The 14630-nt window shown below is 43.0% G+C and overlaps 1 protein-coding gene and 1 long non-coding RNA gene across 5 annotated transcripts in view; one reads left to right on the plus strand and one right to left on the minus strand.

Annotated features, from left to right (window-relative positions):
* LOC135056491 (uncharacterized) overlaps positions 1-14630 on the plus strand; it is a 260411-nt gene that overhangs the window by 170887 nt on the left and 74894 nt on the right. Inside the window, exon 3 of one of the 4 annotated variants that reach the window (XR_010243994.1) lies at positions 7453-7851. The exons of the other annotated variants lie outside the window; for them this stretch is intronic. This is a non-coding gene — a long non-coding RNA (uncharacterized LOC135056491). Of the gene's footprint in view, positions 1-7452; positions 7852-14630 lie in introns of those variants that run through there. 4 annotated transcript variants of the gene reach the window in all.
* PCDH15 (protocadherin related 15) overlaps positions 1-14630 on the minus strand; it is a 2278876-nt gene that overhangs the window by 23220 nt on the left and 2241026 nt on the right. The gene's annotated exons all lie outside the window — the stretch shown is intronic.

Consider the following 14630-nt stretch of genomic DNA (forward strand, 5'->3'; position numbering starts at 1 on the left):
AACCAAAATGTTTGACACTGATTTTGCTAAAACCAGTGATGAATCAGAACCAAAACCAAAACACAGTGGTCTGCGCACATCTCTAATTACAGGTTATCTAAAAACATTGATGTGCTTGGAAACCTGGTAAACCCCTGTTCTAAACCCATCACATAAGTCTTAAGCAGGTGTGTGTGTCCCCTATTCAAATCCTACAATATCTGTTAAGGCACGAGCTGCATTGTAATCTAGGTTCCTATTTTTCTATTTATAATAATAAGCCTCATTTCTAAAACAACAGTTTGTATTTTGCTTTAATAATCAAGGGTGATACTAAGGACACAATGTCATTTCCCCCTCAAAGCAAGAAGCATTTGACATTTTACATCTAAGATATTCAACATTTAAATATGTTCTGCAATAGAAATCGCTAGCAGAAACTCAGTAAACCATACGTGAATTTTAAAAGCTGTGCAAATTGTTAAATTAAATGCTTCACTAAAACCCATGCTGGTTACTGAAGAAACAAGAGCAGCACACCCTCACATGCAGCTGGTGTTCAGCTGCTGGCTATTTTGGAAAGATACATTTAATTTATTTTTAAAACAATCAAGTTACAAAATATCTTGGTGTCTACAAGCAAGGATGAAATGCCAAGGAATTAAAATGTAAAAAATTGCAATCATTTAAATGCAGTCACCATATGGTTACAACATATTATATAAATGTTCTATATGATATCATAAGAGCCTTATTGTGTAGATATTACTATTAATAAAAATTTTTATGCATGAACAATACATAATGTTCCTTAGTTAATAATTAAAAATAAACAAGCATGTATGTATATTAATGTTTTTACTTTAAAATGGAACATATTTCAAGAAAAATCCTTTACCGACTACTTATTGATTAAATGTTTTTAGTTCTTACTGTAAAAACGTAGTCTTTATTTTGAGGTGCTTTCATCACCTGGACTTTTAAAGTGCTATCAAGCAGCTACTTATCCCAGCATGACTTGCTTAGTGTCTAGAGATTCTTTACTCAGCCAGAGACTTCATGCAGGTATGAAACAAGCCAAGATGGTGAGCACAGACAACAGTTACAGCTTGTTTGAGGTCTGTTATAGTTGTCTGAGCTCAGGTATTGGAAATTCTTAATAGCCTGATGCACAGATGTATGAGCCTTTGTGTAACTGTGGAATGGTGCAGCCTGATCACAAAGGGGCGAATAATGACTAAAAACAAATACTAGGCTCTTAAAATAGCAATTTATCAAATTGTATTTTCAAATTATGCTGCATATTTCATATAACATTTTATTAATTTATCTCCTATACCCTTAAGGCAGAATACATTTCAATAACTGCAGTTCATATTCTTATGATTTTTATGAAGCCAATAGTTCATATACATGAGGGTACAGAAGAAAGGGCCGCACTGACCACTAAGTGCCGAAAGTAGAAATATACCATTATATACCTTAATTGGCTGCCTGCTACAAGTTGCCGGTAATCTATTCACTTGTGATTAGATTTTAACATCTAAACCTTCCTCCTATACCTGGAATTTACAAATATTCCGCCCTGCCGGGCATTGCTCATTTGAGCTGGGGGATATGCACGCCGGCCCGGTGCATTAACACTGTGCCGCATCGAAGGAAACGGCTTCCATCTGAACGTGCCGCTGATGGATGTCTCACCCGTGCACAGGGTGATATCAAGCGGCTGTCTATCAGTAACTCTGTGCAGCAAGGAACCAAAGCGCTTCAGTGAGTAGCAGCAACCATACGGTTACATAGTTTCTTATACTCCATGGAAATAATTATATAAATTTGGACACATACACGTGGTCACAGACGCTATATATACCAGTTGGAGGATTTTTTCCATTTGAACTGTGAGATATGGAACTATTTTGAGAGACTAATTCAATTTAATAGAGTGTCTCTCTCTATAAACTCCAGCGACCCTTTCTTATATCATCTATACCATTTATGTATGTATCCGTGTAGCTAATAGAGGTTTATAATACCTCAGATTCATGCGTTAGGAATATTGTGGTCTATTTTTTAGTGTATTTGTTATTGTTTTTATATCTTAATAAATTGCTTTTTTATAGTTAGAAGCATCATTGTTATTGAGCGCCGACCTGGTGTTTGGTTCTAGTGTTTTGTTTGTAAAGGAGGCCGGCTACCTCCTCACCAGGTGGCTGCCAATTTCAGTGCTACATTCACACAGCTCTGCTCAGCGCCAACAAACCATATTTTTTGTTTATATTTAGATTATGGTTTCAATTAAGTTTATGGTTATAAATTGATCTAAATTCAGATTTAAAATGCTATCTTTGCTGCGATGCAGCATGTTGCAACATGGCTTGCTCAATAGGGTGCCAGGCTTCAACTAAGTGCAGCAATCACCGGCTGCAAATAATCACTGCCTGGCACCCCATACGCCATGATGCAACATGCCACATCACAGTAAGTTGAGCATGGCTACATCTGTATACCACATAATAGTGACTTAGTTCATTTTATGATCCACAGTAGAGCCCTAGTTAATATTATTCCCCATATTAGTGCCCTACTTTACTTTATGAACCATTGTAGTTCCCTAATTAATGTTATGCCCCACAGTAGTGCCCTAGGTCATGTCATGTCACACTGTAGGTCTGCCAGTACACATCATGTAACACAGTACCCCCAATTTTCATTATGACACAGTGCACCAGTTCATATTATACTGTACCACATTACAAAGAGCAGGTCCAGAGGGATAATTAGATATAGCGTGGGCCCCAAGGCAAATGTTTGTGAGGGCCCACATGTATCACTTAATGGTAAAAAATATACTGTATATAACACATGTAACCTTGAAAGGGGAGGTGGGCTCCTCTCAGTTCTGGGCCCCATAGGATCCCTAGTGATTTTTGAACTCAGCGAATCACCACATGCCATAGTTCTGTATCTAGGACTTTCACACTGACACATAGGGCTACAAAACAGTGGCATACTGACACTTGGTGTCCGAGCTGATAAAAGTTGAGTTCCTCTGTGCTCAATTTTAAAGACTGTACTCAGCTGCTCTTAAACTTAGTACCAAGAAAATGTCAGAGTAAGAGCCCAGGTGGGGATTATATAAATCATGACAGGAACAGCGTTTGCTACATGCTATTTATCAGATAATAAGTCTGCCAAAGACTAGCCACTAGGTTTTTATACCATTTGCTGTCCTTCAGTTTGCAGGTCTGACTTTCCTTTAATTGTACAGTGACATTTTTATTGCATATTTAACAATAATCGCCTCCGTTCTAAGAGCCTGTACTGTATTATAGCTATTTACGAACATTCACAATTATAGTATATGTAAAATTTCAGACAGTTAACAGATTTGTTTATATTTGAGGATAGGTCACATGCATCAGATTGCATGTCAAACATCTAAACATCTGTCAAAGTGAGTGTTTTAATTATTTATTGGCCATTATCCCTTTTCCTATGAGGCAACATATATTTCAAGTTCATTATTAACAAGCCATTCAGGAATGGAACATGTGAAGCCCCTTCATGCTCTGAAGAAGTCCCTACTCCAAATACCAAAAAGAGCAGCCTCACTCTATGTGCTGTTCCATGCACGTGCCCACAGGACCAGTGTTGGTGGCTCGGCAAGGTGGTCCGGTATCCGGATGATAGATCTACACTGTCTAGTTAGACAGTCAATAGGTCAACACCATATGGTTGACAGGTACAAAAGGTTGCCATGACAATGGTCAACACACACATGGTCGACGTGTTTATTGGGATTTTCACGTTTTCACAACATTTGCTTGATATATTATCCACGTGGATTACGACTGAGAACAGTAACCTGTGGCGAGTGCTGTGGTAGCATCTTGCCCAAAACATGGTAAGCGAAGAATGGTGAGGGTCTACGTTTCTACTGATGGTGGTCACAGGTCAAGTTGTGGCCCAACAAATGCGTTGATTATTGTTGTATTGACCATTGTCACTTTGTCCTTTTGTCCCTGTTGACCTTTGATACCTATCCACTAATGCATGTTGACCTAATGACTATCTAGATCAGGCATGTCCAAACTGCGGCCAGCTGTTGAGAAACTACACATCCTAGCATGCCCTGACACAGCTTTAGCATTCTCTGACTGCAAAACTGTGTCAGGGCATGCTGGGATATGTAGTTTCACAACAGCTGGAGGGCCGCAGTTTGGACATGCCTGATCTAGATAGTGTAGATCTTTTATACCAAGCCCAGGTGGTCCGGCATTGCCCCTCACTTCTGGGCCTCCTATCAGCAGCATAGTGGATAGTGGATGGAAGTATATCTATCACTGCCACTCACAGATTTATCAGCATTAGGAAATCAAAGTAAACAGTCTCTTCACATGGAGCAGCTTTTGTAAAACCCAATCAGTAATACAGCAGTCTACTCTGATACAAAGATCTACGCTAAACTTTCAGCTATTGTTATGTGGCTGTGGTAGGTTAATCCATGAGCCTATTATATTTAACACATAAATATCACACAGAACAGAGACATGTAATTTAATGAAATACTGTATATATATTTTTTACAGCCAGTAAAATATTTTTTTTTTCTTAAATGCAGAATAATCCCCCCCCCTCCACACACATACACCAAAAAAAAAAATCAGACAGTATTATTGCATTTTGCTATATCAAGGCTTATGTGCTGATCGCTGTATTATGCTCTAACACAAGATGACTTACAAGTCTTGTGCCCACAGGTGTGTGCTTCATGAATAACATAATATTACAATACTCTTACAGCCTTCTTATTCTGTACTGCTGCAGTTTCCTACACCTGTCAACATCCTGACCTTTGCTAAAGTGTAAAATGAATGGTTTTTGTAATGAACTGTAAATATTATTCAACCCTTGTGATATTAATGCATAATAGTGTCATTTTCTAACCACAATTCAATGCAGTTTGGTTGGTATTTTTACCCTGCATGACTTAATATACTGAAGCTGCATTTTCTTTACTGGATCATTATTAACAATGAGCAATTTATTTTTTTCCTTCTGCTATTGCAATGTTTCATCCTTCCTGACCATTCTTCTCCAAATTGCATGGATTGTAAAACAGCCTTGAAAATCATTTATTTCTGTTCTGTGTCAGGGTTCTGTTAAGTATGCATAGCTTTGCTTTTCCCACTATGATGATATACTGTATATACTGCGCAGAAGAGATACTGTGCATAAGTTACAGTAGATTCCATTCGTCAAAGGTATACATGGTTTGTCCAGCTGGATTTTCTCCTAACTTTAAATAAGGCTCTGTATGTTTATCGTGGCATACTGCTTATTATGCCAATATTAACTTTCATTACATATAGCCACTTCATTTAAGCTTTACAATGTTCTTAAAATGTTACAACATTAGGCCTAATTCTGAGTTGATCGCAGTAACAAATTTGTTAGCAGTTGGGCAAAACCATGTGCACTGCAGGGGGGACAGATATAACATGTGCAGAGAGAGTTAGATTTGGGTGGGATGTATTCAAACTGAAATCTAAATTGCAGTGTAAAAATAAAGCAGCCACTATTTACCCTGCACAGAAACAAAATAAACCACCCAAATCTAACTCTCTCTGCAAATGTTATATCTGCCCCCCCACTGCAGTGCACATGGTTTTGCCCAACTGCTAACAAACTTGCTGCTGCGATCAACTCAGAATTACCCCCATTGTTCAGACATATCTAATCAGCACTGCAGCACAGCTGATGTCGATAGAGCTGATAGATATATCAGTGCATCTGCATGTGTGTACAGGCGACACGCCACTGCCCATACACTGGCTGCTGGGACTGCCAACACTGACATCACAGTTGGGGCTGGCAAATTTAAATGTTGAATGGCCGATTGGTATGTGTGTATAGCTTACCTAATTGGCTGCTCTGTCGGCATTATCACGGATTTGCAGTAAAATATTTTAAGTGTGTAACTATCCTGAGTTTATTGTAAAACACAATGGGGTAAATTTACTAAAGTGTGAGTTACTTAGAAGTGGAGATGTTGCCCATAGCAACCAATCAGATTATACTTATCATTCATCTAGAACCATTTTGAAGATAATTGATAGCATCTGAGTAGTTGCTATGGGCAACATCTCCATTTCTAAAAAACACACACTTTAGTAAATTTACCCCAATGATCAATCAATAAGCAGAACTTAATATGAACTGTTAATGTGGAAGAAGAAGAAGGAGAAGGGGAAGGGGAAGGGGAAGGACTGAATCAGATAGGAACGTAATATATTTTGATGTTGGAGATCACAATGTGTCATTTACATACTATATAGTACATTTTGTGTATTTCAATATAATTTAAGTCATATAAATGTAATTGAGAGCTGCCATGTAATTCCCTAGCCTACACTAATGAGCCCAAAACAAGGCAAAACAGTCGTACAGTAGGTTAGAACTCAGAACCAGACCTGGTGCTACCCACTCAGCAAGGTATGCAAAGCAGGGAGGCGCTGGGTTGGAGAGGCGCTCTCCCGCTCAGCTACCTTGCTGATGCGATCTCTTGCTGCCGCAGCCTGCACCTGTCACACTGTATGACAGGCAGCGGCTATGGCAGCTTGAAGAGCAGGTTCCCCTCTCTGCCTTCTACAGTAGCTGATGTGCTGCTTGTCCGCCTGCCTGCTCGTCACTGTGCACATACTGATGCTGCCGTCTGCCGCTGTCTGCACCTGTCAAATGTATGACAGGCAGTGGTGCCGCCACTGCCTACAGGTGTGTGACATCTGGGAGCACTCTCTGTCTCCATCTCTTTCTGTTTCTCTCTCTGTCTCTCTCTCCCCCATTACTGTGTGTGTGTGTGTGTGTGTGTGTGTGTGTGTGTGTGTGTGTGTGTGTGTGTGTGTGTGAAGTTCAAGTATCCAATTTGAAAAAGAACCAGGTGGCATGCCAATGGTCTTGGGAAAGCTTGACAAATCCTGCATTTGTCCCTGCCCTCCCCCACCAGACATCACCACAGCTCCAGCTGAGATAGGGTAGAGGCCCCTGTGCATTGCTTTGCCCCTTACTTGTGGCACACACTGTCCCTTTCTGAGTTATGGGAGGAAATGTTTGCTTTGCAGGGGGGTGCACACACCCTAGCTCCAGCCCTGCTCAGAACCATGCTAGGTCACACTCTGAAGTTCCCTTGGTTAAAATAATAATCTCAGATAGTTGTCATTGAATTGTTTTCCCTGATGTGACTGCTCCATTCAATGACATTGAGTTTTGCTGCTATTACTTTATTATACTATTTTTTAAATGACTTTTGCAGCTACTTCTTGAAATGCGCAATGTTCAATTTCGCCACTTTGAGTCCATCAAGTTCATTGGTTCAGTCTTTGTAAATACAGCATGTTATCTCTGTTTATTATTGGCAGAGGGAATTTCACCTGGCGCCATAACACACCAAAGATTTCATGCTTTCTTTTTAAGGTGTCATTTGAGATAAAACTACAATAGATCTTCCACTGGGAATAGTGATCAGAAAGGACATTTTTGAAAATATAAATGACAAAAGGAAGTGGATAAAGAAGACGTCTGTTGCTGCATGATATCTGATGTACTGAACACTACACCAAATCCATAAAGTTCATCCTTTCCTGACCTACCGAACACTTCTCCTACTGTCTAACGCAGTCTCTGCTAGGTGTATGTGACATGCATGTGATCATTCTTAATGGGATACTTAAAATGTGATGGCCTTGCCCAGCAGCTTTTTCTTATCTCCTCAGCATAAAACAACTCTGTCAGGTTTGGAGAGGGGGCAATTCCCAAGAGTAAATGGTCTGTGTCAAAAGTAAGAAACATGATTAACTGGTTCCTAACACTCGATTTTAGCTGCAAGCAGTAAATAAAAATATTAATTGCCTTGTGGAACGTAGTACCTTTCTACCTTGTTAAATGTGTTATCGCAGAGTTACATTCTACAGAACAGGTGGTCAGGGGAAGCAGGAGGCAGTGAATTATGTGCAGATAAAAGACACTCTTGATTTTTTTAACCTAGTGCCTTTGGTTAAGTAAAAAAAAAAACCTTTATTATCAAATGGGCGCGTGACTTAAGTGGCTGACATTGATTTCTAAAAGAGCATCACGTTCAGCTAATTTCTGTGAGAGATTAGTCTGTCCCTAAGGGTAGCCTTTTCTTACTACCTAAAAAAGTTTAACAACAGAAATGAAATGTAATTTCCAAAGCAACATCCAGTAGAGATGAGCGGGTTCGGTTTCTCTGAATCCGAACCCGCCAGAACTTCATGTTTTTTTTCACGAGTCCGAGCGACTCGGATCTTCCCGCCTTGCTCGGTTAACCCGAGCGCGCCCGAACGTCATCATGACGCTGTCGGATTCTCGCGAGGCTCGGATTCTATCGCGAGACTCGGATTCTATATAAGGAGCCGCGCGTCGCCGCCATTTTCACACGTGCATTGAGATTGATAGGGAGAGGACGTGGCTGGCATCCTCTCCGTTTAGACACTTGATTTACTAATTTTGGGGAGCATTAGGAGTACTCAGTAGTGTACAGTGCAGAGTTTTGCTGATAGTGACCAGTGACCACCACTTTTATTTATAATCCGTTCTCTGCCTGAAAAAAGCGATACACAGCACACAGTGACTCAGTCACATACATACCATATCTGTGTGCACTGCTCAGGCTCAGGCCAGTGTGCTGCATCATCTATATATATTATATATCTGTCTGACTGCTCAGCTCACACAGCTTATAATTGTGGGGGAGACTGGGGAGCACTACTGCAGTGCCAGTTATAGGTTATAGCAGGAGCCAGGAGTACATAATATTATATTAAAATTAAACAGTGCACACTTTTGCTGCAGGAGTGCCACTGCCAGTGTGACTAGTGACCAGTGACCTGACCACCAGTATATAATATTAGTAGTATACTATCTCTTTATCAACCAGTCTATATTAGCAGCAGACACAGTACAGTGTGGTAGTTCACGGCTGTGGCTACCTCTGTGTCGGCACTCGGCAGCCCGTCCATAATTGTATATACCAGTGACCTAACCGTGGTTTTTTTTTCTTTCTTTATACATACATACTAGTTACGAGTATACTATCTCTTTATCAACCAGTCTATATATTAGCAGCAGACACAGTACAGTGCGGTAGTTCACGGCTGTGGCTACCTCTGTGTCGGCACTCGGCAGCCCGTCCATAATTGTATATACCAGTGACCTAACCGTGGTTTTTTTTTCTTTCTTTATACATACATACTAGTTACGAGTATACTATCTCTTTATCAACCAGTCTATATATTAGCAGCAGACACAGTACAGTGCGGTAGTTCACGGCTGTGGCTACCTCTGTGTCGGCACTCGGCAGCCCGTCCATAATTGTATATACCAGTGACCTAACCGTGGTTTTTTTTTCTTTCTTTATACATACATACTAGTTACGAGTATACTATCTCTTTATCAACCAGTCTATATATTAGCAGCAGACACAGTACAGTGCGGTAGTTCACGGCTGTGGCTACCTCTGTGTCGGCACTCGGCAGCCCGTCCATAATTGTATATACCAGTGACCTAACCGTGGTTTTTTTTTCTTTCTTTATACATACATACTAGTTACGAGTATACTATCTCTTTATCAACCAGTCTATATATTAGCAGCAGACACAGTACAGTGCGGTAGTTCACGGCTGTGGCTACCTCTGTGTCGGCACTCGGCAGCCCGTCCATAATTGTATATACCAGTGACCTAACCGTGGTTTTTTTTTCTTTCTTTATACATACATACTAGTTACGAGTATACTATCTCTTTATCAACCTGTCTATATATTAGCAGCAGACACAGTACAGTGCGGTAGTTCACGGCTGTGGCTACCTCTGTGTCGGCACTCGGCAGCCCGTCCATAATTGTATATACCACCTAACCGTGGTTTTTTTTTCTTTCTTTATACATACATACTAGTTACGAGTATACTATCTCTTTATCAACCAGTCTATATATTAGCAGCAGACACAGTACAGTGCGGTAGTTCACGGCTGTGGCTACCTCTGTGTCGGCACTCGGCAGCCCGTCCATAATTGTATACTAGTATCCAATCCATCCATCTCCATTGTTTACCTGAGGTGCCTTTTAGTTGTGCCTATTAAAATATGGAGAACAAAAATGTTGAGGTTCCAAAATTAGGGAAAGATCAAGATCCACTTCCACCTCGTGCTGAAGCTGCTGCCACTAGTCATGGCCGAGACGATGAAATGCCAGCAACGTCGTCTGCCAAGGCCGATGCCCAATGGCATAGTACAGAGCATGTCAAAACCAAAACACCAAATATCAGTAAAAAAAGGACTCCAAAACCTAAAATAAAATTGTCGGAGGAGAAGCGTAAACTTGCCAATATGCCATTTACCACACGGAGTGGCAAGGAACGGCTGAGGCCCTGGCCTATGTTCATGGCTAGTGGTTCAGCTTCACATGAGGATGGAAGCACTCAGCCTCTCGCTAGAAAACTGAAAAGACTCAAGCTGGCAAAAGCACCGCAAAGAACTGTGCGTTCTTTGAAATCCCAAATCCACAAGGAGAGTCCAATTGTGTCGGTTGCGATGCCTGACCTTCCCAACACTGGACGTGAAGAGCATGCGCCTTCCACCATTTGCACGCCCCCTGCAAGTGCTGGAAGGAGCACCCGCAGTCCAGTTCCTGATAGTCAGATTGAAGATGTCAGTGTTGAAGTACACCAGGATGAGGAGGATATGGGTGTTGCTGGCGCTGGGGAAGAAATTGACCAGGAGGATTCTGATGGTGAGGTGGTTTGTTTAAGTCAGGCACCCGGGGAGACACCTGTTGTCCGTGGGAGGAATATGGCCGTTGACATGCCAGGTGAAAATACCAAAAAAATCAGCTCTTCGGTGTGGAGGTATTTCACCAGAAATGCGGACAACAGGTGTCAAGCCGTGTGTTCCCTTTGTCAAGCTGTAATAAGTAGGGGTAAGGACGTTAACCACCTCAGAACATCCTCCCTTATACGTCACCTGCAGCGCATTCATAATAAGTCAGTGACAAGTTCAAAAACTTTGGGTGACAGCGGAAGCAGTCCACTGACCAGTAAATCCCTTCCTCTTGTAACCAAGCTCACGCAAACCACCCCACCAACTCCCTCAGTGTCAATTTCCTCCTTCCCCAGGAATGCCAATAGTCCTGCAGGCCATGTCACTGGCAAGTCTGACGAGTCCTCTCCTGCCTGGGATTCCTCCGATGCATCCTTGCGTGTAACGCCTACTGCTGCTGGCGCTGCTGTTGTTGCCGCTGGGAGTCGATGGTCATCCCAGAGGGGAAGTCGTAAGCCCACTTGTACTACTTCCAGTAAGCAATTGACTGTTCAACAGTCCTTTGCGAGGAAGATGAAATATCACAGCAGTCATCCTACTGCAAAGCGGATAACTGAGTCCTTGACAACTATGTTGGTGTTGGACGTGCGTCCGGTATCCGCCGTTAGTTCACAGGGAACTAGACAATTTATTGAGGCAGTGTGCCCCAGTTACCAAATACCATCTAGGTTCCACTTCTCTAGGCAGGCGATACCGAGAATGTACACGGACGTCAGAAAAAGACTCACCAGTCTCCTAAAAAATGCAGTTGTACCCAATGTCCACTTAACCACGGACATGTGGACAAGTGGAGCAGGGCAGGGTCAGGACTATATGACTGTGACAGCCCACTGGGTAGATGTATGGACTCCCGCCGCAAGAACAGCAGCGGCGGCACCAGTAGCAGCATCTCGCAAACGCCAACTCTTTCCTAGGCAGGCTACGCTTTGTATCACCGCTTTCCAGAATACGCACACAGCTGAAAACCTCTTACGGCAACTGAGGAAGATCATCGCGGAATGGCTTACCCCAATTGGACTCTCCTGTGGATTTGTGGCATCGGACAACGCCAGCAATATTGTGTGTGCATTAAATATGGGCAAATTCCAGCACGTCCCATGTTTTGCACATACCTTGAATTTGGTGGTGCAGAATTTTTTAAAAAACGACAGGGGCGTGCAAGAGATGCTGTCGGTGGCCAGAAAAATTGCGGGACACTTTCGGCGTACAGGCACCACGTACAGAAGACTGGAGCACCACCAAAAACTACTGAACCTGCCCTGCCATCATCTGAAGCAAGAAGTGGTAACGAGGTGGAATTCAACCCTCTATATGCTTCAGAGGTTGGAGGAGCAGCAAAAGGCCATTCAAGCCTATACAATTGAGCACGATATAGGAGATGGAATGCACCTGTCTCAAGTGCAGTGGAGAATGATTTCAACATTGTGCAAGGTTCTGATGCCCTTTGAACTTGCCACACGTGAAGTCAGTTCAGACACTGCCAGCCTGAGTCAGGTCATTCCCCTCATCAGGCTTTTGCAGAAGAAGCTGGAGGCATTGAAGAAGGAGCTAAAAGGGAGCAATTCCGCTAGGCATGTGGGACTTGTGGATGCAGCCCTTAATTCGCTTAACAAGGATTCACGGGTGGTCAATCTGTTGAAATCAGAGCACTACATTTTGGCCACCGTGCTCGATCCTAGATTTAAAGCCTACCTTGGATCTCTCTTTCCGGCAGACACAGGTCTGCTGGGGTTGAAAGACCTGCTGGTGACAAAATTGTCAAGTCAAGCGGAACGCGACCTGTCAACATCTCCTCCTTCACATTCTCCCGCAACTGGGGGTGCGAGGAAAAGGCTACGAATTCCGAGCCCACCCGCTGGCGGTGATGCAGGGCAGTCTGGAGCGACTGCTGATGCTGACATCTGGTCCGGACTGAAGGACCTGACAATGATTACGGACATGTCGTCTACTGTCACTGCATATGATTCTCTCAACATTGATAGAATGGTGGAGGATTATATGAGTGACCGCATCCAAGTAGGCACGTCACACAGTCCGTACTTATACTGGCAGGAAAAAGAGGCAATTTGGAGGCCCTTGCACAAACTGGCTTTATTCTACCTAAGTTGCCCTCCCACAAGTGTGTACTCCGAAAGAGTGTTTAGTGCCGCCGCTCACCTTGTCAGCAATCGGCGTACGAGGTTACATCCAGAAAATGTGGAGAAGATGATGTTCATTAAAATTAATTATAATCAATTCCTCCGCGGAGACATTGACCAGCAGCAATTGCCTCCACAAAGTACACAGGGAGCTGAGATGGTGGATTCCAGTGGGGACGAATTGATAATCTGTGAGGAGGGGGATGTACACGGTGATATATCGGAGGGTGAAGATGAGGTGGACATCTTGCCTCTGTAGAGCCAGTTTGTGCAAGGAGAGATTAATTGCTTCTTTTTGGGGGGGGTCCAAACCAACCCGTCATATCAGTCACAGTCGTGTGGCAGACCCTGTCACTGAAATGATGGGTTGGTTAAAGTGTGCATGTCCTGTTTTGTTTATACAACATAAGGGTGGGTGGGAGGGCCCAAGGATAATTCCATCTTGCACCTCTTTTTTCTTTTCTTTTTCTTTGCATCATGTGCTGATTGGGGAGGGTTTTTTGGAAGGGACATCCTGCGTGACACTGCAGTGCCACTCCTAGATGGGCCCGGTGTTTGTGTCGGCCACTAGGGTCGCTAATCTTACTCACACAGCTACCTCATTGCGCCTCTTTTTTTCTTTGCGTCATGTGCTGTTTGGGGAGGGTTTTTTGGAAGGGACATCCTGCGTGACACTGCAGTGCCACTCCTAGATGGGCCCGGTGTTTGTGTCGGCCACTAGGGTCGCTAATCTTACTCACACAGTCAGCTACCTCATTGCGCCTCTTTTTTTCTTTGCGTCATGTGCTGTTTGGGGAGGGTTTTTTGGAAGGGCCATCCTGCGTGACACTGCAGTGCCACTCCTAGATGGGCCCGGTGTTTGTGTCGGCCACTAGGGTCGCTAATCTTACTCACACAGCTACCTCATTGCGCCTCTTTTTTTCTTTGCGTCATGTGCTGTTTGGGGAGGGTTTTTTGGAAGGGCCATCCTGCGTGACACTGCAGTGCCACTCCTAGATGGGCCCGGTGTTTGTGTCGGCCACTAGGGTCGCTAATCTTACTCACACAGCTACCTCATTGCGCCTCTTTTTTTCTTTGCGTCATGTGCTGTTTGGGGAGGGTTTTTTGGAAGGGACATCCTGCGTGACACTGCAGTGCCACTCCTAGGTGGGCCCGGTGTTTGTGTCGGCCACTAGGGTCGCTTATCTTACTCACACAGCGACCTCGGTGCAAATTTTAGGACTAAAAATAATATTGTGAGGTGTGAGGTATTCAGAATAGACTGAAAATGAGTGTAAATTATGGTTTTTGAGGTTAATAATACTTTGGGATCAAAATGACCCCCAAATTCTATGATTTAAGCTGTTTTTTAGGGTTTTTTGAAAAAAACACCCGAATCCAAAACACACCCGAATCCGACAAAAATAATTCGGTGAGGTTTTGCCAAAACGCGTTCGAACCCAAAACACCGCCACCGAACCCAAAACCAAAACACAAAACCCGAAAAATTTCAGGCGCTCATCTCTAACATCCAGTGCAGTGGCAAAAGTGCTATAGGACAGTGATAACAGTAAAACAGCACTTAGGTGATAAGTATAAATAGTATTTAAGGAATTTGGGCAGATTTATTAAGCCTGGTGAAGT

This window comes from Pseudophryne corroboree, chromosome 3, assembly GCF_028390025.1.
Source record: "Pseudophryne corroboree isolate aPseCor3 chromosome 3, aPseCor3.hap2, whole genome shotgun sequence".
In the NCBI taxonomy this organism is placed as follows: domain Eukaryota; kingdom Metazoa; phylum Chordata; class Amphibia; order Anura; family Myobatrachidae; genus Pseudophryne; species Pseudophryne corroboree.